The sequence below is a fragment of the Idiotropiscis lumnitzeri genome, chromosome 19 (assembly GCF_059441095.1).
Source record: "Idiotropiscis lumnitzeri isolate Australia: NSW breed Sydney's pygmy pipehorse chromosome 19, RoL_Ilum_1.0, whole genome shotgun sequence".
Lineage (NCBI taxonomy): Eukaryota > Metazoa > Chordata > Actinopteri > Syngnathiformes > Syngnathidae > Idiotropiscis > Idiotropiscis lumnitzeri.
The window spans coordinates 2,385,518-2,404,520 of NC_142409.1; the positions used below are offsets into that span (position 1 = coordinate 2,385,518).

General features: G+C 40.9%; 12 non-coding genes across 12 annotated transcripts; all 12 read right to left on the bottom strand.

Moving 5' to 3' along the window:
- Window positions 1-473: 473 nt before the first annotated feature.
- trnas-aga (transfer RNA serine (anticodon AGA)) lies at window positions 474-555 on the bottom strand. The gene has a single exon. It is a non-coding gene; the product is annotated as a tRNA-Ser (tRNA).
- Window positions 556-2,146: 1,591 nt separating this feature from the next.
- On the bottom strand, window positions 2,147-2,228 carry trnas-uga (transfer RNA serine (anticodon UGA)). Its single transcript has one exon. It is a non-coding gene; the product is annotated as a tRNA-Ser (tRNA).
- Window positions 2,229-3,448: 1,220 nt separating this feature from the next.
- trnas-aga (transfer RNA serine (anticodon AGA)) lies at window positions 3,449-3,530 on the bottom strand. The gene has a single exon. It is a non-coding gene; the product is annotated as a tRNA-Ser (tRNA).
- Window positions 3,531-5,123: 1,593 nt separating this feature from the next.
- trnas-uga (transfer RNA serine (anticodon UGA)) lies at window positions 5,124-5,205 on the bottom strand. Its single transcript has one exon. It is a non-coding gene; the product is annotated as a tRNA-Ser (tRNA).
- A 1,592-nt stretch (window positions 5,206-6,797) lies between these two features.
- trnas-uga (transfer RNA serine (anticodon UGA)) lies at window positions 6,798-6,879 on the bottom strand. The gene has a single exon. It is a non-coding gene; the product is annotated as a tRNA-Ser (tRNA).
- Window positions 6,880-8,098: 1,219 nt separating this feature from the next.
- On the bottom strand, window positions 8,099-8,180 carry trnas-aga (transfer RNA serine (anticodon AGA)). Its single transcript has one exon. It is a non-coding gene; the product is annotated as a tRNA-Ser (tRNA).
- A 1,593-nt stretch (window positions 8,181-9,773) lies between these two features.
- Window positions 9,774-9,855, bottom strand: trnas-uga (transfer RNA serine (anticodon UGA)). The gene has a single exon. It is a non-coding gene; the product is annotated as a tRNA-Ser (tRNA).
- A 1,592-nt stretch (window positions 9,856-11,447) lies between these two features.
- On the bottom strand, window positions 11,448-11,529 carry trnas-uga (transfer RNA serine (anticodon UGA)). Its single transcript has one exon. It is a non-coding gene; the product is annotated as a tRNA-Ser (tRNA).
- Window positions 11,530-13,066: 1,537 nt separating this feature from the next.
- On the bottom strand, window positions 13,067-13,148 carry trnas-uga (transfer RNA serine (anticodon UGA)). Its single transcript has one exon. It is a non-coding gene; the product is annotated as a tRNA-Ser (tRNA).
- Window positions 13,149-14,367: 1,219 nt separating this feature from the next.
- On the bottom strand, window positions 14,368-14,449 carry trnas-aga (transfer RNA serine (anticodon AGA)). The gene has a single exon. It is a non-coding gene; the product is annotated as a tRNA-Ser (tRNA).
- Window positions 14,450-16,040: 1,591 nt separating this feature from the next.
- On the bottom strand, window positions 16,041-16,122 carry trnas-uga (transfer RNA serine (anticodon UGA)). The gene has a single exon. It is a non-coding gene; the product is annotated as a tRNA-Ser (tRNA).
- A 1,591-nt stretch (window positions 16,123-17,713) lies between these two features.
- Window positions 17,714-17,795, bottom strand: trnas-uga (transfer RNA serine (anticodon UGA)). The gene has a single exon. It is a non-coding gene; the product is annotated as a tRNA-Ser (tRNA).
- Window positions 17,796-19,003: the final 1,208 nt, after the last annotated feature.

Genomic DNA, 19,003 nt, shown 5'->3' on the forward strand with positions numbered 1-19,003 from the left:
GACCGAAAAGAATTTCGAACTTGAGATAAGTTGGCTGAGTGGTTAAGACAATGGATTATTAATACATTGTGTTCTGCACACTTGTCGATGCTTGACATTTAAAATGGGACTGATACAATGGGAAAAGTGTCCTACCGTGCTAATCGGAATAGGTGGTGGGTTTATGGAAATAAGAACATTGAGTACTACACACGTGGGGATAAATTCCACCCTTGTTGGACCTTAACATATCAAATTAAGATGATGCTATTGGAAAGGTGTTTGACCTCTTTGGATATGGGAATGGTACTTTGGTAATATAAGCAGTTTTCGGAAATTTGTATGTCGTTAAATTGTGAAAGAAACACGGTCCTTGTCCGACAAAACGGGGTTTGCAGAAATGCAACCGATCCATGTATATAAATGGGAATGTTACGTGATATGTTTTATTATATTCTGATATTAGAACATCAAGTTCCCTTCTAAAACGTACACGTTGGTGGGAGGATTTGAAGCTGCGAGGGGAGACCCCGATGGATTTCTAGTCCATCGCCTTAACCACTCGGCCACACCAACACAATGTCCCATGCACAGGTGCCATTTTCCAAGTACAATACAGATATTGCTACACTGCAGAAAACCATAAGCCACATGCACTCACACTTCCCATAGAAGCAGATGAGGTAGCCGACTGTTGAAGGAGATAGAATACTCATCCTTGTTGTTCTACATTGGTGAGTATGAATTCCATCTTTCTCGTGTCTTGGGAATTCCGATGCTTTTGTTCTGAGAGGGAATGTGTTCTACCTTGTCCCTCTGGATCTGTGGAGGTTTCTCCGAAATTACACGTGGCATTCAGAAATTTGAATCAGTCTTGAAATTGCAAAAGATCCTTAGATTCTCCTCTGAAAAGCTCACTTTGGCAGCAGGATAAGAACCTACGAGGGGACACCCCAGTGAATTTTTAGTCCATCACCCTGACCACTCGGCCACACCAACACAGTTGTCCTCCAGAGGTGACATTTTCTGATGACAATACATATTTTGCTAGGGGGCAAAATTCCATCAGCCCCAAGCACTCACTTTGATTCCATTGAAGCAGATGACGTTGCCGACTAATGGAGGAGAGAGAATACTCATCCTTTGTTTTCTGCATTTGTGAGTATGAATTCGATCTTCCTCGTGTCTTTGAAATTCCGATGGTTTTGTTCCGTGAAGCAATGTGTTCTACATTGTCCCTCAGGAGCTGAGGAGGTTTCTCCAAAAACAGGCACGGTTTTAAGAAGTTTGAATCAGTCTTTCATATACAAAAGAACCACGTTTTAAATCCAGTCCTGCTACAATTGAAGGTAGTTTACACTAATACAATGTTTCTTGACCGACAAAAGGTTCCAACTTGAGATGAGGTGGCTGAGTGGTTAAGGCAATGCATTGCTAATACATTGTGTTCTGCACACTCGCCGATACTTGACATTTAAAATGGGACTCATATAATGGGAAATGTGTCTTACCGTGTTAATCGGAATAGGAGGTGGGTCTATGGAAATAAGAACATTGTGTTCTACACACGTGGGTATAAATTCCACCCTCGATGGACCTTAACATATCAAATTATGATGATAATATTGGAAAGCTGTTTGACCTCTTTAGATATGGGAATAGTACTTTGGTAATATAAGCAGTTTTGAGAAATTTATGTCGGTAAATTGCCAAAAAGAAACACAGTCCTTGTCCGACAAAGGGCATTTGCAGAACTACGACCCTTCCATATGGATAAATGGGGATTTTACATGATATGTTTTGTTAAATTGTTGAAGACCCTAATCTGATATTAGAAGATAAAGTTACCTGCGGAAAGATACACTTTGGTGGCAGTATTCGAACATGCAAGGGGCGACCACAATGGATTTCTAGTCCATCGTCTTAACCACTCAGTCATCACAGTATGCCTGTTGTAGATGAGATTTTCCAAGTACAATACAGATTTTGCCAAATTGCCAAAGATCCATAGTCCAAACACTGTATTCGTCCAACAAAACACAGTTTACCCTAATACAACCATTCTTGTAGAATAATGTGGATTTTACATTTTGCATGATGCGATTTGTTCAACTGTTGAAAAGTCTTATCAGATGAGAGAACACCCGGTTCTCCTCTAAAAAGCCCACGTTGGCAGCAGGATTTGAACCTACGAGGGGAGACCCCAATGGATTTCAAGTCCATCGCCTTAACCACTCAGCCACACCAACAAAGTGTCCCCGTTGCAGGTTACATTTTCCAAGTACAATACAAATATTGCTACACTGCAGAAACCCATCAGCCACATGCACTCACTCCTCCCATTGAAGCAGATGAGGTTGCCGACTGTTGAAGGATCTAGAATACTCATCCTTGTTGTTCGACATTGGTGAGTATGAATTCCATCCTTCTCGTCGTGTCTTGGGAATTCCGATGCTTTTGTTCCGAGAGGGAATGTGTTCTACCTTGTCCCTCTGGATCTGTGGAGGTTTCTCCGAAATTACACGTGGCATTCAGAAATTTGAATCAGTTTTTTAATTGCAAAAGAAATGAAGTCTAAAAACAGTCTTGTTCGAGCAAAACTGAGTTTGTAATGTCCTTCAAGGAGATGTGCTAGGGGGCAGAAATCCATCAGCCCCAAGTTTGCAATGTCCTTCAAGATGTGGACGCTTATCTGATAATATAAGCACTCTTTTTGATCCCAGATGAGGTTGCCGACTAATGAAGGAGATAGAATACTCATCTTTTGTTTTCTACATTTGTGAGTATGAATTCCATCTTCCTCGTGTCTTTGAAATTCCGATGCTTTTGTTCCGTAAAGCAACGTGTTCTAGGTTGTCCCTCTGGAGTTGTGGCGGTTTCTCCAAAAACAGGCACGGTTTTCAGAAGTTTGAATCAGTCTTTCATATAAAAAAAAAAAACAAGGTTTAAATCCCGTCCTGCTGCAATTGAAGGTAGTTTACACTAATACGTTTCTTGACCGAAAAGAATTTCGAATTTGAGATAAGTTGGCTGAGTGGTTAAGACAATGGATTATTAATACATTGTGTTCTGCACACTTGTCGATACTTGACATTTAAAATGGGACTGATACAATGGGAAAAGTGTCCTACCGTGCTAATCGGAATAGGTGGTGGGTTTATGGAAATAAGAACATTGTGTACTACACACGTGGGGATAAATTCCACCCTTGTTGGACCTTAACATATCAAATTAAGATGATGCTATTGGAAAGGTGTTTGACCTCTTTGGATATGGGAATGGTACTTTGGTAATATAAGCAGTTTTCTGAAATTTGTATGTCGTTAAATTGTGAAAGAAACACGGTCCTTGTCCGACAAAACGGGGTTTGCAGAAATGCAACGGATCCATGTATATAAATGGGAATGTTACGTGATATGTTTTATTAAATTCTGATATTAGAACATCAAGTTCCCTTCTAAAACGTACACATTGGTGGCAGGATTTGAACCTGCGAGGGGAGACCCCAATGGATTTCTAGTCCATCGCCTTAACCACTCGGCCACACCAACACAATGTCCCATGAACAGGTGCCATTTTCCAAGTACAATACAGATATTGCTACACTGCAGAAAACCATAAGCCACATGCACTCACACTTCCCATAGAAGCAGATGAGGTAGCCGACTGTTGAAGGAGATAGGATACTCATCCTTGTTGTTCTACATTGGTGAGTATGAATTCCATCTTTCTCGTGTCTTGGGAATTCCGATGCTTTTGTTCTGAGAGGGAATGTGTTCTACCTTGTCCCTCTGGATCTGTGGAGGTTTCTCCGAAATTACACGTGGCATTCAGAAATTTGAATCAGTCTTGAAATTGCAAAAGATCCTTAGATTCTCCTCTGAAAAGCTCACTTTGGCAGCAGGATAAGAACCTACGAGGGGACACCCCAGTGAATTTTTAGTCCATCACCCTGACCACTCGGCCACACCAACACAGTTGCCCTCCAGAGGTGACATTTTCTGACGACAATACATATTTTGCTAGGGGGCAAAATTCCATCAGCCCCAAGCACTCACTTTGATTCCATTGAAGCAGATGACGTTGCCGACTAATGGAGGAGAGAGAATACTCATCCTTTGTTTTCTGCATTTGTGAGTATGAATTCGATCTTCCTCGTGTCTTTGAAATTCCGATGCTTTTGTTCCGTGAAGCAATGTGTTCTACATTGTCCCTCTGGAGCTGAGGAGGTTTCTCCAAAAACAGGCACGGTTTTCAGAAGTTTGAATCAGTCTTTCATATCCAAAAGAACCACGTTTTAAATCCAGTCCTGCTACAATTGAAGGTAGTTTACACTAATACAATGTTTCTTGACCGACAAAAGGTTCCAAATTGAGATGAGGTGGCTGAGTGGTTAAGGCAATGCATTGCTAATACATTGTGTTCTGCACACTCGCCGATACTTGACATTTAAAATGGGACTCATATAATGGGAAATGTGTCTTACCGTGTTAATCGGAATAGGAGGTGGGTCTATGGAAATAAGAACATTGTGTTCTACACAAGTGGGTATAAATTCCACCCTCGATGGACCTTAACATATCAAATTATGATGATAATATTGGAAAGGTGTTTGACCTCTTTAGATATGGGAATAGTACTTTGGTAATATAAGCAGTTTTGAGAAATTTATGTCGTTAAATTGCCAAAAAGAAACACAGTCCTTGTCCGACAAAGGGCATTTGCAGAACTACGACCCTTCCATATGGATAAATGGGGATTTTACATGATATGTTTTGTTAAATTGTTGAAGACCCTAATCTGATATTAGAAGATAAAGTTTTACCTGCGGAAAGATACACTTTGGTGGCAGTATTCGAACATGCAAGGGGCGACCACAATGGATTTCTAGTCCATCGTCTTAACCACTCAGTCATCACAGTATGCCTGTTGTAGGTGAGATTTTCCAAGTACAATACAGATTTTGCCAAATTGCCAAAGATCCATAGTCCAAACACTGTATTCGTCCAACAAAACACAGTTTACCCTAATACAACCATTCTTGTAGAATAATGTGGATTTTACATTTTGCATGATGCGATTTGTTCAACTGTTGAAAAGTCTTATCAGATGAGAGAACACCCGGTTCTCCTCTAAAAAGCCCACGTTGGCAGCAGGATTTGAACCTACGAGGGGAGACCCCAATGGATTTCAAGTCCATCGCCTTAACCACTCGGCCACACCAACAAAGTGTCCCTGTTGCAGGTTACATTTTCCAAGTCTAATACAAATATTGCTACACTGCAGAAACCCATCAGCCACATGCACTCACTCCTCCCATTGAAGCAGATGAGGTTGCCGACTGTTGAAGGATCTAGAATACTCATCCTTGTTGTTCGACATTGGTGAGTATGAATTCCATCTTTCTCGTGTCTTGGGAATTCCGATGCTTTTGTTCTGAGAGGGAATGTGTTCTACCTTGTCCCTCTGGATCTGAGGAGGTTTCTCCGAAATTACACGTGGCATTCAGAAATTTGAATCAGTCTTGAAATTGCAAAAGATCCTTAGATTCTCCTCTGAAAAGCTCACTTTGGCAGCAGGATAAGAACCTACGAGGGGACACCCAAGTGAATTTTTAGTCCATCACCCTGACCACTCGGCCACACCAACACAGTTGCCCTCCAGAGGTGACATTTTCTGACGACAATACATATTTTGCTAGGGGGCAAAATTCCATCAGCCCCAAGCACTCACTTTGATTCCATTGAAGCAGATGACGTTGCCGACTAATGGAGGAGAGAGAATACTCATCCTTTGTTTTCTGCATTTGTGAGTATGAATTCGATCTTCCTCGTGTCTTTGAAATTCCGATGCTTTTGTTCCGTGAAGCAATGTGTTCTACATTGTCCCTCTGGAGCTGAGGAGGTTTCTCCAAAAACAGGCACGGTTTTAAGAAGTTTGAATCAGTCTTTCATATACAAAAGAACCACGTTTTAAATCCAGTCCTGCTATAATTGAAGGTAGTTTACACTAATACAATGTTTCTTGACCGACAAAAGGTTCCAACTTGGGATGAGGTGGCTGAGTGGTTAAGGCAATGCATTGCTAATACATTGTGTTCTGCACACTCGCCGATACTTGACATTTAAAATGGGACTCATATAATGGGAAATGTGTCTTACCGTGTTAATCGGAATAGGAGGTGGGTCTATGGAAATAAGAACATTGTGTTCTACACAAGTGGGTATAAATTCCACCCTCGCTGGACCTTAACATATCAAATTATGATGATAATATTGGAAAGGTGTTTGACCTCTTTAGATATGGGAATAGTACTTTGGTAATATAAGCAGTTTTGAGAAATTTATGTCGTTAAATTGCCAAAAAGAAACACAGTCCTTGTCCGACAAAAGGGCATTTGCAGAACTACGACCCTTCCATATGGATAAATGGGGATTTTACATGATATGTTTTGATAAATTGTTGAAGACCCTAATCTGATATTAGAAGATAAAGTTACCTGCGGAAAGGTACACTTTGGTGGCAGTATTCGAACATGCAAGGGGCGACCACAATGGATTTCTAGTCCATCGTCTTAACCACTCAGTCATCACAGTATGCCAGTTTTAGGTGAGATTTTCCAAGTACAATACAGATTTTGCCAAATTGCCAAAGATCCATAGTCCAAACACTGTATTCGTCCAACAAAACACAGTTTACCCTAATACAACCATTCTTGTAGAATAATGTGGATTTTACATTTTGCATGATGCGATTTGTTCAACTGTTGAAAAGTCTTATCAGATGAGAGAACACCCGGTTCTCCTCTAAATAGCCCACGTTGGCAGCAGGATTTGAACCTACGAGGGGAGACCCCAATGGATTTCAAGTCCATCGCCTTAACCACTCGGCCACACCAACAAAGTGTCCCCGTTGCAGGTTACATTTTCCAAGTCTAATACAAATATTGCTACACTGCAGAAACCCATCAGCCACATGCACTCACTCCTCCCATTGAAGCAGATGAGGTTGCCGACTGTTGAAGGATCTAGAATACTCATCCTTGTTGTTCGACATTGGTGAGTATGAATTCCATCTTTCTCGTGTCTTGGGAATTCCGATGCTTTTCTTCTGAGAGGGAATGTGTTCTACCTTGTCCCTCTGGATCTGTGGAGGTTTCTCCCAAATTACACGTGGCATTCAGAAAATTGAATCAGTTTTTTAATTGCAAAAGAAATTAAGTCTAAAAACAGTCTTGTTCGAGCAAAACTGGGTTTGTAATGTCCTTCAAGGAGATGTGCTAGGGGGCAGAAATCCATCAGCCCCAAGTTTGTAATGTCCTTCAAGATGTGGACGCTTATCTGATAATATAAGCACTCTTTTTGATCCCAGATGAGGTTGCCGACTAATGAAGGAGATAGAATACTCATCTTTTGTTTTCCACATTTGTGAGTATGAATTCCATCTTCCTCGTGTCTTTGAAATTCCGATGCTTTTGTTCCGTAAAGCAACGTGTTCTAGGTTGTCCCTCTGGAGTTGTGGCGGTTTCTCCAAAAACAGGCACGGTTTTCAGAAGTTTGAATCAGTCTTTCATATAAAAAAAAAAAAAACAAGGTTTAAATCCCGTCCTGCTGCAATTGAAGGTAGTTTACACTAATACGTTTCTTGACCGAAAAGAATTTCGAACTTGAGATAAGTTGGCTGAGTGGTTAAGACAATGGATTATTAATACATTGTGTTCTGCACACTTGTCGATACTTGACATTTAAAATGGGACTGATACAATGGGAAAAGTGTCCTACCGTGCTAATCGGAATAGGTGGTGGGTTTATGGAAATAAGAACATTGTGTACTACACACGTGGGGATAAATTCCACCCTTGTTGGACCTTAACATATCAAATTAAGATGATGCTATTGGAAAGGTGTTTGACCTCTTTGGATATGGGAATGGTACTTTGGTAATATAAGCAGTTTTCTGAAATTTGTATGTCGTTAAATTGTGAAAGAAACACGGTCCTTGTCCGACAAAACGGGGTTTGCAGAAATGCAACCGATCCATGTATATAAATGGGAATGTTACGTGATATGTTTTATTAAATTCTGATATTAGAACATCAAGTTCCCTTCTAAAACGTACACATTGGTGGCAGGATTTGAACCTGCGAGGGGAGACCCCAATGGATTTCTAGTCCATCGCCTTAACCACTCGGCCACACCAACACAATGTCCCATGAACAGGTGCCATTTTCCAAGTACAATACAGATATTGCTACACTGCAGAAAACCATAAGCCACATGCACTCACACTTCCCATAGAAGCAGATGAGGTAGCCGACTGTTGAAGGAGATAGGATACTCATCCTTGTTGTTCTACATTGGTGAGTATGAATTCCATCTTTCTCGTGTCTTGGGAATTCCGATGCTTTTGTTCTGAGAGGGAATGTGTTCTACCTTGTCCCTCTGGATCTGTGGAGGTTTCTCCGAAATTACACGTGGCATTCAGAAATTTGAATCAGTCTTGAAATTGCAAAAGATCCTTAGATTCTCCTCTGAAAAGCTCACTTTGGCAGCAGGATAAGAACCTACGAGGGGACACCCCAGTGAATTTTTAGTCCATCACCCTGACCACTCGGCCACACCAACACAGTTGCCCTCCAGAGGTGACATTTTCTGACGACAATACATATTTTGCTAGGGGGCAAAATTCCATCAGCCCCAAGCACTCACTTTGATTCCATTGAAGCAGATGACGTTGCCGACTAATGGAGGAGAGAGAATACTCATCCTTTGTTTTCTGCATTTGTGAGTATGAATTCGATCTTCCTCGTGTCTTTGAAATTCCGATGCTTTTGTTCCGTGAAGCAATGTGTTCTACATTGTCCCTCTGGAGCTGAGGAGGTTTCTCCAAAAACAGGCACGGTTTTCAGAAGTTTGAATCAGTCTTTCATATCCAAAAGAACCACGTTTTAAATCCAGTCCTGCTACAATTGAAGGTAGTTTACACTAATACAATGTTTCTTGACCGACAAAAGGTTCCAACTTGAGATGAGGTGGCTGAGTGGTTAAGGCAATGCATTGCTAATACATTGTGTTCTGCCCACTCGCCGATACTTGACATTTAAAATGGGACTCATATAATGGGAAATGTGTCTTACCGTGTTAATCGGAATAGGAGGTGGGTCTATGGAAATAAGAACATTGTGTTCTACACAAGTGGGTATAAATTCCACCCTCGATGGACCTTAACATATCAAATTATGATGATAATATTGGAAAGGTGTTTGACCTCTTTAGATATGGGAATAGTACTTTGGTAATATAAGCAGTTTTGAGAAATTTATGTCGTTAAATTGCCAAAAAGAAACACAGTCCTTGTCCGACAAAGGGCATTTGCAGAACTACGACCCTTCCATATGGATAAATGGGGATTTTACATGATATGTTTTGTTAAATTGTTGAAGACCCTAATCTGATATTAGAAGATAAAGTTTTACCTGCGGAAAGATACACTTTGGTGGCAGTATTCGAACATGCAAGGGGCGACCACAATGGATTTCTAGTCCATCGTCTTAACCACTCAGTCATCACAGTATGCCTGTTGTAGGTGAGATTTTCCAAGTACAATACAGATTTTGCCAAATTGCCAAAGATCCATAGTCCAAACACTGTATTCGTCCAACAAAACACAGTTTACCCTAATACAACCATTCTTGTAGAATAATGTGGATTTTACATTTTGCATGATGCGATTTGTTCAACTGTTGAAAAGTCTTATCAGATGAGAGAACACCCGGTTCTCCTCTAAAAAGCCCACGTTGGCAGCAGGATTTGAACCTACGAGGGGAGACCCCAATGGATTTCAAGTCCATCGCCTTAACCACTCGGCCACACCAACAAAGTGTCCCCGTTGCAGGTTACATTTTCCAAGTCTAATACAAATATTGCTACACTGCAGAAACCCATCAGCCACATGCACTCACTCCTCCCATTGAAGCAGATGAGGTTGCCGACTGTTGAAGGATCTAGAATACTCATCCTTGTTGTTCGACATTGGTGAGTATGAATTCCATCTTTCTCGTGTCTTGGGAATTCCGATGCTTTTGTTCTGAGAGGGAATGTGTTCTACCTTGTCCCTCTGGATCTGAGGAGGTTTCTCCGAAATTACACGTGGCATTCAGAAATTTGAATCAGTCTTGAAATTGCAAAAGATCCTTAGATTCTCCTCTGAAAAGCTCACTTTGGCAGCAGGATAAGAACCTACGAGGGGACACCCAAGTGAATTTTTAGTCCATCACCCTGACCACTCGGCCACACCAACACAGTTGCCCTCCAGAGGTGACATTTTCTGACGACAATACATATTTTGCTAGGGGGCAAAATTCCATCAGCCCCAAGCACTCACTTTGATTCCATTGAAGCAGATGACGTTGCCGACTAATGGAGGAGAGAGAATACTCATCCTTTGTTTTCTGCATTTGTGAGTATGAATTCGATCTTCCTCGTGTCTTTGAAATTCCGATGCTTTTGTTCCGTGAAGCAATGTGTTCTACATTGTCCCTCTGGAGCTGAGGAGGTTTCTCCAAAAACAGGCACGGTTTTAAGAAGTTTGAATCAGTCTTTCATATACAAAAGAACCACGTTTTAAATCCAGTCCTGCTATAATTGAAGGTAGTTTACACTAATACAATGTTTCTTGACCGACAAAAGGTTCCAACTTGGGATGAGGTGGCTGAGTGGTTAAGGCAATGCATTGCTAATACATTGTGTTCTGCACACTCGCCGATACTTGACATTTAAAATGGGACTCATATAATGGGAAATGTGTCTTACCGTGTTAATCGGAATAGGAGGTGGGTCTATGGAAATAAGAACATTGTGTTCTACACAAGTGGGTATAAATTCCACCCTCGCTGGACCTTAACATATCAAATTATGATGATAATATTGGAAAGGTGTTTGACCTCTTTAGATATGGGAATAGTACTTTGGTAATATAAGCAGTTTTGAGAAATTTATGTCGTTAAATTGCCAAAAAGAAACACAGTCCTTGTCCGACAAAAGGGCATTTGCAGAACTACGACCCTTCCATATGGATAAATGGGGATTTTACATGATATGTTTTGATAAATTGTTGAAGACCCTAATCTGATATTAGAAGATAAAGTTACCTGCGGAAAGGTACACTTTGGTGGCAGTATTCGAACATGCAAGGGGCGACCACAATGGATTTCTAGTCCATCGTCTTAACCACTCAGTCATCACAGTATGCCAGTTTTAGGTGAGATTTTCCAAGTACAATACAGATTTTGCCAAATTGCCAAAGATCCATAGTCCAAACACTGTATTCGTCCAACAAAACACAGTTTACCCTAATACGACCATTCTTGTAGAATAATGTGGATTTTACATTTTGCATGATGCGATTTGTTCAACTGTTGAAAAGTCTTATCAGATGAGAGAACACCCGGTTCTCCTCTAAATAGCCCACGTTGGCAGCAGGATTTGAACCTACGAGGGGAGACCCCAATGGATTTCAAGTCCATCGCCTTAACCACTCGGCCACACCAACAAAGTGTCCCCGTTGCAGGTTACATTTTCCAAGTCTAATACAAATATTGCTACACTGCAGAAACCCATCAGCCACATGCACTCACTCCTCCCATTGAAGCAGATGAGGTTGCCGACTGTTGAAGGATCTAGAATACTCATCCTTGTTGTTCGACATTGGTGAGTATGAATTCCATCTTTCTCGTGTCTTGGGAATTCCGATGCTTTTCTTCTGAGAGGGAATGTGTTCTACCTTGTCCCTCTGGATCTGTGGAGGTTTCTCCCAAATTACACGTGGCATTCAGAAAATTGAATCAGTTTTTTAATTGCAAAAGAAATTAAGTCTAAAAACAGTCTTGTTCGAGCAAAACTGGGTTTGTAATGTCCTTCAAGGAGATGTGCTAGGGGGCAGAAATCCATCAGCCCCAAGTTTGTAATGTCCTTCAAGATGTGGACGCTTATCTGATAATATAAGCACTCTTTTTGATCCCAGATGAGGTTGCCGACTAATGAAGGAGATAGAATACTCATCTTTTGTTTTCCACATTTGTGAGTATGAATTCCATCTTCCTCGTGTCTTTGAAATTCCGATGCTTTTGTTCCGTAAAGCAACGTGTTCTAGGTTGTCCCTCTGGAGTTGTGGCGGTTTCTCCAAAAACAGGCACGGTTTTCAGAAGTTTGAATCAGTCTTTCATATAAAAAAAAAAAAACAAGGTTTAAATCCCGTCCTGCTGCAATTGAAGGTAGTTTACACTAATACGTTTCTTGACCGAAAAGAATTTCGAACTTGAGATAAGTTGGCTGAGTGGTTAAGACAATGGATTATTAATACATTGTGTTCTGCACACTTGTCGATACTTGACATTTAAAATGGGACTGATACAATGGGAAAAGTGTCCTACCGTGTTAATCGGAATAGGAGGTGGGTCTATGGAAATAAGAACATTGTGTTCTACACAAGTGGGTATAAATTCCACCCTCGCTGGACCTTAACATATCAAATTATGATGATAATATTGGAAAGGTGTTTGACCTCTTTAGATATGGGAATAGTACTTTGGTAATATAAGCAGTTTTGAGAAATTTATGTCGTTAAATTGCCAAAAAGAAACACAGTCCTTGTCCGACAAAAGGGCATTTGCAGAACTACGACCCTTCCATATGGATAAATGGGGATTTTACATGATATGTTTTGATAAATTGTTGAAGACCCTAATCTGATATTAGAAGATAAAGTTACCTGCGGAAAGGTACACTTTGGTGGCAGTATTCGAACATGCAAGGGGCGACCACAATGGATTTCTAGTCCATCGTCTTAACCACTCAGTCATCACAGTATGCCAGTTTTAGGTGAGATTTTCCAAGTACAATACAGATTTTGCCAAATTGCCAAAGATCCATAGTCCAAACACTGTATTCGTCCAACAAAACACAGTTTACCCTAATACAACCATTCTTGTAGAATAATGTGGATTTTACATTTTGCATGATGCGATTTGTTCAACTGTTGAAAAGTCTTATCAGATGAGAGAACACCCGGTTCTCCTCTAAATAGCCCACGTTGGCAGCAGGATTTGAACCTACGAGGGGAGACCCCAATGGATTTCAAGTCCATCGCCTTAACCACTCAGCCACACCAACAAAGTGTCCCCCTTGAAGGTTACATTTTCCAAGTCTAATACAAATATTGCTACACTGCAGAAACCCATCAGCCACATGCACTCACTCCTCCCATTGAAGCAGATGAGGTTGCCGACTGTTGAAGGATCTAGAATACTCATCCTTGTTGTTCGACATTGGTGAGTATGAATTCCATCTTTCTCGTGTCTTGGGAATTCCGATGCTTTTCTTCTGAGAGGGAATGTGTTCTACCTTGTCCCTCTGGATCTGTGGAGGTTTCTCCCAAATTACACGTGGCATTCAGAAAATTGAATCAGTTTTTTAATTGCAAAAGAAATTAAGTCTAAAAACAGTCTTGTTCGAGCAAAACTGGGTTTGTAATGTCCTTCAAGCAGATGTGCTAGGGGGCAGAAATCAATCAGCCCCAAGTTTGTAATGTCCTTCAAGATGTGGACGCTTATATGATAATATAAGCACTCTTTTTGATCCCAGATGAGGTTGCCGACTAATGAAGGAGATAGAATACTCATCTTTTGTTTTCTACATTTGTGAGTATGAATTCCATCTTCCTCGTGTCTTTGAAATTCCGATGCTTTTGTTCCGTAAAGCAACGTGTTCTAGGTTGTCCCTCTGGAGTTGTGGCGGTTTCTCCAAAAACAGGCACGGTTTTCAGAAGTTTGAATCAGTCTTTCATATAAAAAAAAAAAAAACAAGGTTTAAATCCCGTCCTGCTGCAATTGAAGGTAGTTTACACTAATACGTTTCTTGACCGAAAAGAATTTCGAACTTGAGATAAGTTGGCTGAGTGGTTAAGACAATGGATTATTAATACATTGTGTTCTGCACACTTGTCGATACTTGACATTTAAAATGGGACTGATACAATGGGAAAAGTGTCCTACCGTGCTAATCGGAATAGGTGGTGGGTTTATGGAAATAAGAACATTGTGTACTACACACGTGGGGATAAATTCCACCCTTGTTGGACCTTAACATATCAAATTAAGATGATGCTATTGGAAAGGTGTTTGACCTCTTTGGATATGGGAATGGTACTTTGGTAATATAAGCAGTTTTCGGAAATTTGTATGTCGTTAAATTGTGAAAGAAACACGGTCCTTGTCCGACAAAACGGGGTTTGCAGAAATGCAACCGATCCATGTATATAAATGGGAATGTTACGTGATATGTTTTATTAAATTCTGATATTAGAACATCAAGTTCCCTTCTAAAACGTACACGTTGGTCGCAGGATTTGAACCTGCGAGGGGAGACCCCAATGGATTTCTAGTCCATCGCCTTAACCACTCGGCCACACCAACACAATGTCCCATGAACAGGTGCCATTTTCCAAGTACAATACAGATATTGCTACACTGCAGAAAACCATAAGCCACATGCACTCACACTTCCCATAGAAGCAGATGAGGTAGCCGACTGTTGAAGGAGATAGGATACTCATCCTTGTTGTTCTACATTGGTAAGTATGAATTCCATCTTTCTCGTGTCTTGGGAATTCCGATGCTTTTGTTCTGAGAGGGAATGTGTTCTACCTTGTCCCTCTCGATCTGTGGAGGTTTCTCCGAAATTACACGTGGCATTCAGAAATTTGAATCAGTCTTGAAATTGCAAAAGATCCTTAGATTCTCCTCTGAAAAGCTCACTTTGGCAGCAGGATAAGAACCTACGAGGGGACACCCCAGTGAATTTTTAGTCCATCACCCTGACCACTCGGCCACACCAACACAGTTGCCCTCCAGAGGTGACATTTTCTGACGACAATACATATTTTGCTAGGGGGCAAAATTCCATCAGCCCCAAGCACTCACTTTGATTCCATTGAAGCAGATGACGTTGCCGACTAATGGAGGAGAGAGAATACTCATCCTTTGTTTTCTGCATTTGTGAGTATGAATTCGATCTTCCTCGTGTCTTTGAAATTCCGATGCTTTTGTTCCGTGAAGCAATGTGTTCTACATTGTCCCTCTGGAGCTGAGGAGGTTTCTCCAAAAACAGGCACGGTTTTCAGAAGTTTGAATCAGTCTTTCATATCCAAAAGAACCACGTTTTAAATCCAGTCCTGCTACAATTGAAGGTAGTTTACACTAATACAATGTTTCTTGACCGACAAAAGGTTCCAACTTGAGATGAGGTGGCTGAGTGGTTAAGGCAATGCATTGCTAATACATTGTGTTCTGCACACTCGCCGATACTTGACATTTAAAATGGGACTCATATAATGGGAAATGTGTCTTACCGTGTTAATCGGAATAGGAGGTGGGTCTATGGAAATAAGAACATTGTGTTCTACACAAGTGGGTATAAATTCCACCCTCGATGGACCTTAACATATCAAATTATGATGATAATATTGGAAAGGTGTTTGACCTCTTTAGATATGGGAATAGTACTTTGGTAATATAAGCAGTTTTGAGAAATTTATGTCGTTAAATTGCCAAAAAGAAACACAGTCCTTGTCCGACAAAGGGCATTTGCAGAACTACGACCCTTCCATATGGATAAATGGGGATTTTACATGATATGTTTTGTTAAATTGTTGAAGACCCTAATCTGATATTAGAAGATAAAGTTACCTGCGGAAAGATACACTTTGGTGGCAGTATTCGAACATGCAAGGGGCGACCACAATGGATTTCTAGTCCATCGTCTTAACCACTCAGTCATCACAGTATGCCTGTTGTAGGTGAGATTTTCCAAGTACAATACAGATTTTGCCAAATTGCCAAAGATCCATAGTCCAAACACTGTATTCGTCCAACAAAACACAGTTTACCCTAATACAACCATTCTTGTAGAATAATGTGGATTTTACATTTTGCATGATGCGATTTGTTCAACTGTTGAAAAGTCTTATCAGATGAGAGAACACCCGGTTCTCCTCTAAAAAGCCCACGTTGGCAGCAGGATTTGAACCTACGAGGTGAGACCCCAATGGATTTCAAGTCCATCGCCTTAACCACTCAGCCACACCAACAAAGTTTCCCCGTTGCAGGTTACATTTTCCAAGTACAATACAAATATTGCTACACTGCAGAAACCCATCAGCCACATGCACTCACTCCTCCCATTGAAGCAGATGAGGTTGCCGACTGTTGAAGGATCTAGAATACTCATCCTTGTTGTTCGACATTGGTGAGTATGAATTCCATCTTTCTCGTGTCTTGGGAATTTCGATGCTTTTGTTCTGAGAGGGAATGTGTTCTACCTTGTCCCGCTGGATCTGTGGAGGTTTCTCCGAAATTACACGTGGCATTCAGAAATTTGAATCAGTCTTGAAATTGCAAAAGATCCTTAGATTCTCCTCTGAAAAGCTCACTTTGGCAGCAGGATAAGAACCTACGAGGGGACACCCAAGTGAATTTTTAGTCCATCACCCTGACCACTCGGCCACACCAACACAGTTGCCCTCCAGAGGTGACATTTTCTGACGACAATACATATTTTGCTAGGGGGCAAAATTCCATCAGCCCCAAGCACTCACTTTGATTCCATTGAAGCAGATGACGTTGCCGACTAATGGAGGAGAGAGAATACTCATCCTTTGTTTTCTGCATTTGTGAGTATGAATTCGATCTTCCTCGTGTCTTTGAAATTCCGATGCTTTTGTTCCGTGAAGCAATGTGTTCTACATTGTCCCTCTGGAGCTGAGGAGGTTTCTCCAAAAACAGGCACGGTTTTCAGAAGTTTGAATCAGTCTTTCATATCCAAAAGAACCACGTTTTAAATCCAGTCCTGCTACAATTGAAGGTAGTTTACACTAATACAATGTTTCTTGACCGACAAAAGGTTCCAACTTGAGATGAGGTGGCTGAGTGGTTAAGGCAATGCATTGCTAATACATTGTGTTCTGCACACTCGCCGATACTTGACATTTAAAATGGGACTCATATAATGGGAAATGTGTCTTACCGTGTTAATCGGAATAGGAGGTGGGTCTATGGAAATAAGAACATTGTGTTCTACACAAGTGGGTATAAATTCCACCCTCGATGGACCTTAACATATCAAATTATGATGATAATATTGGAAAGGTGTTTGACCTCTTTAGATATGGGAATAGTACTTTGGTAATATAAGCAGTTTTGAGAAATTTATGTCGTTAAATTGCCAAAAAGAAACACAGTCCTTGTCCGACAAAGGGCATTTGCAGAACTACGACCCTTCCATATGGATAAATGGGGATTTTACATGATATGTTTTGTTAAATTGTTGAAGACCCTAATCTGATATTAGAAGATAAAGTTACCTGCGGAAAGATACACTTTGGTGGCAGTATTCGAACATGCAAGGGGCGACCACAATGGATTTCTAGTCCATCGTCTTAACCACTCAGTCATCACAGTATGCCTGTTGTAGGTGAGATTTTCCAAGTACAATACAGATTTTGCCAAATTGCCAAAGATCCATAGTCCAAACACTGTATTCGTCCAACAAAACACAGTTTACCCTAATACAACCATTCTTGTAGAATAATGTGGATTTTACATTTTGCATGATGCGATTTGTTCAACTGTTGAAAAGTCTTATCAGATGAGAGAACACCCGGTTCTCCTCTAAAAAGCCCACGTTGGCAGCAGGATTTGAACCTACGAGGTGAGACCCCAATGGATTTCAAGTCCATCGCCTTAACCACTCAGCCACACCAACAAAGTTTCCCCGTTGCAGGTTACATTTTCCAAGTACAATACAAATATTGCTACACTGCAGAAACCCATCAGCCACATGCACTCACTCCTCCCATTGAAGCAGATGAGGTTGCCGACTGTTGAAGGATCTAGAATACTCATCCTTGTTGTTCGACATTGGTGAGTATGAATTCCATCTTTCTCGTGTCTTGGGAATTTCGATGCTTTTGTTCTGAGAGGGAATGTGTTCTACCTTGTCCCGCTGGATCTGTGGAGGTTTCTCCGAAATTACACGTGGCATTCAGAAATTTGAATCAGTCTTGAAATTGCAAAAGATCCTTAGATTCTCCTCTGAAAAGCTCACTTTGGCAGCAGGATAAGAACCTACGAGGGGACACCCAAGTGAATTTTTAGTCCATCACCCTGACCACTCGGCCACACCAACACAGTTGCCCTCCAGAGGTGACATTTTCTGACGACAATACATATTTTGCTAGGGGGCAAAATTCCATCAGCCCCAAGCACTCACTTTGATTCCATTGAAGCAGATGACGTTGCCGACTAATGGAGGAGAGAGAATACTCATCCTTTGTTTTCTGAATTTGTGAGTATGAATTCGATCTTCCTCGTGTCTTTGAAATTCCGATGCTTTTGTTCCGTGAAGCAATGTGTTCTACATTGTCCCTCTGGAGCTGAGGAGGTTTCTCCAAAAACAGGCACGGTTTTAAGAAGTTTGAATCAGTCTTTCATATACAAAAGAACCACGTTTTAAATCCAGTCCTGCTACAATTGAAGGTAGTTTACACTAATACAATGTTTCTTGACCGACAAAAGGTTCCAACTTGAGATGAGGTGGCTGAGTGGTGAAGGCAATGCATTGCTAATACATTGTGTTCTGCACACTCGCCGATACTTGACATTTAAAATGGGACTCATATAATGGGAAATGTGTCTTACCGTGTTAATCGGAATAGGAGGTGGGTCTATGGAAATATGAACATTGTGTTCTACACAAGTGGGTATAAATTCCACCCTCGCTGGACCTTAACATATCAAATTATGATGATAATATTGGAAAGGTGTTTGACCTCTTTAGATATGGGAATAGTACTTTGGTAATATAAGCAGTTTTGAGAAATTTATGTCGTTAAATTGCCAAAAAGAAACACAGTCCTTGTCCGACAAAAGGGCATTCGCAGAACTACGACCCTTCCATATGGATAAATGGGG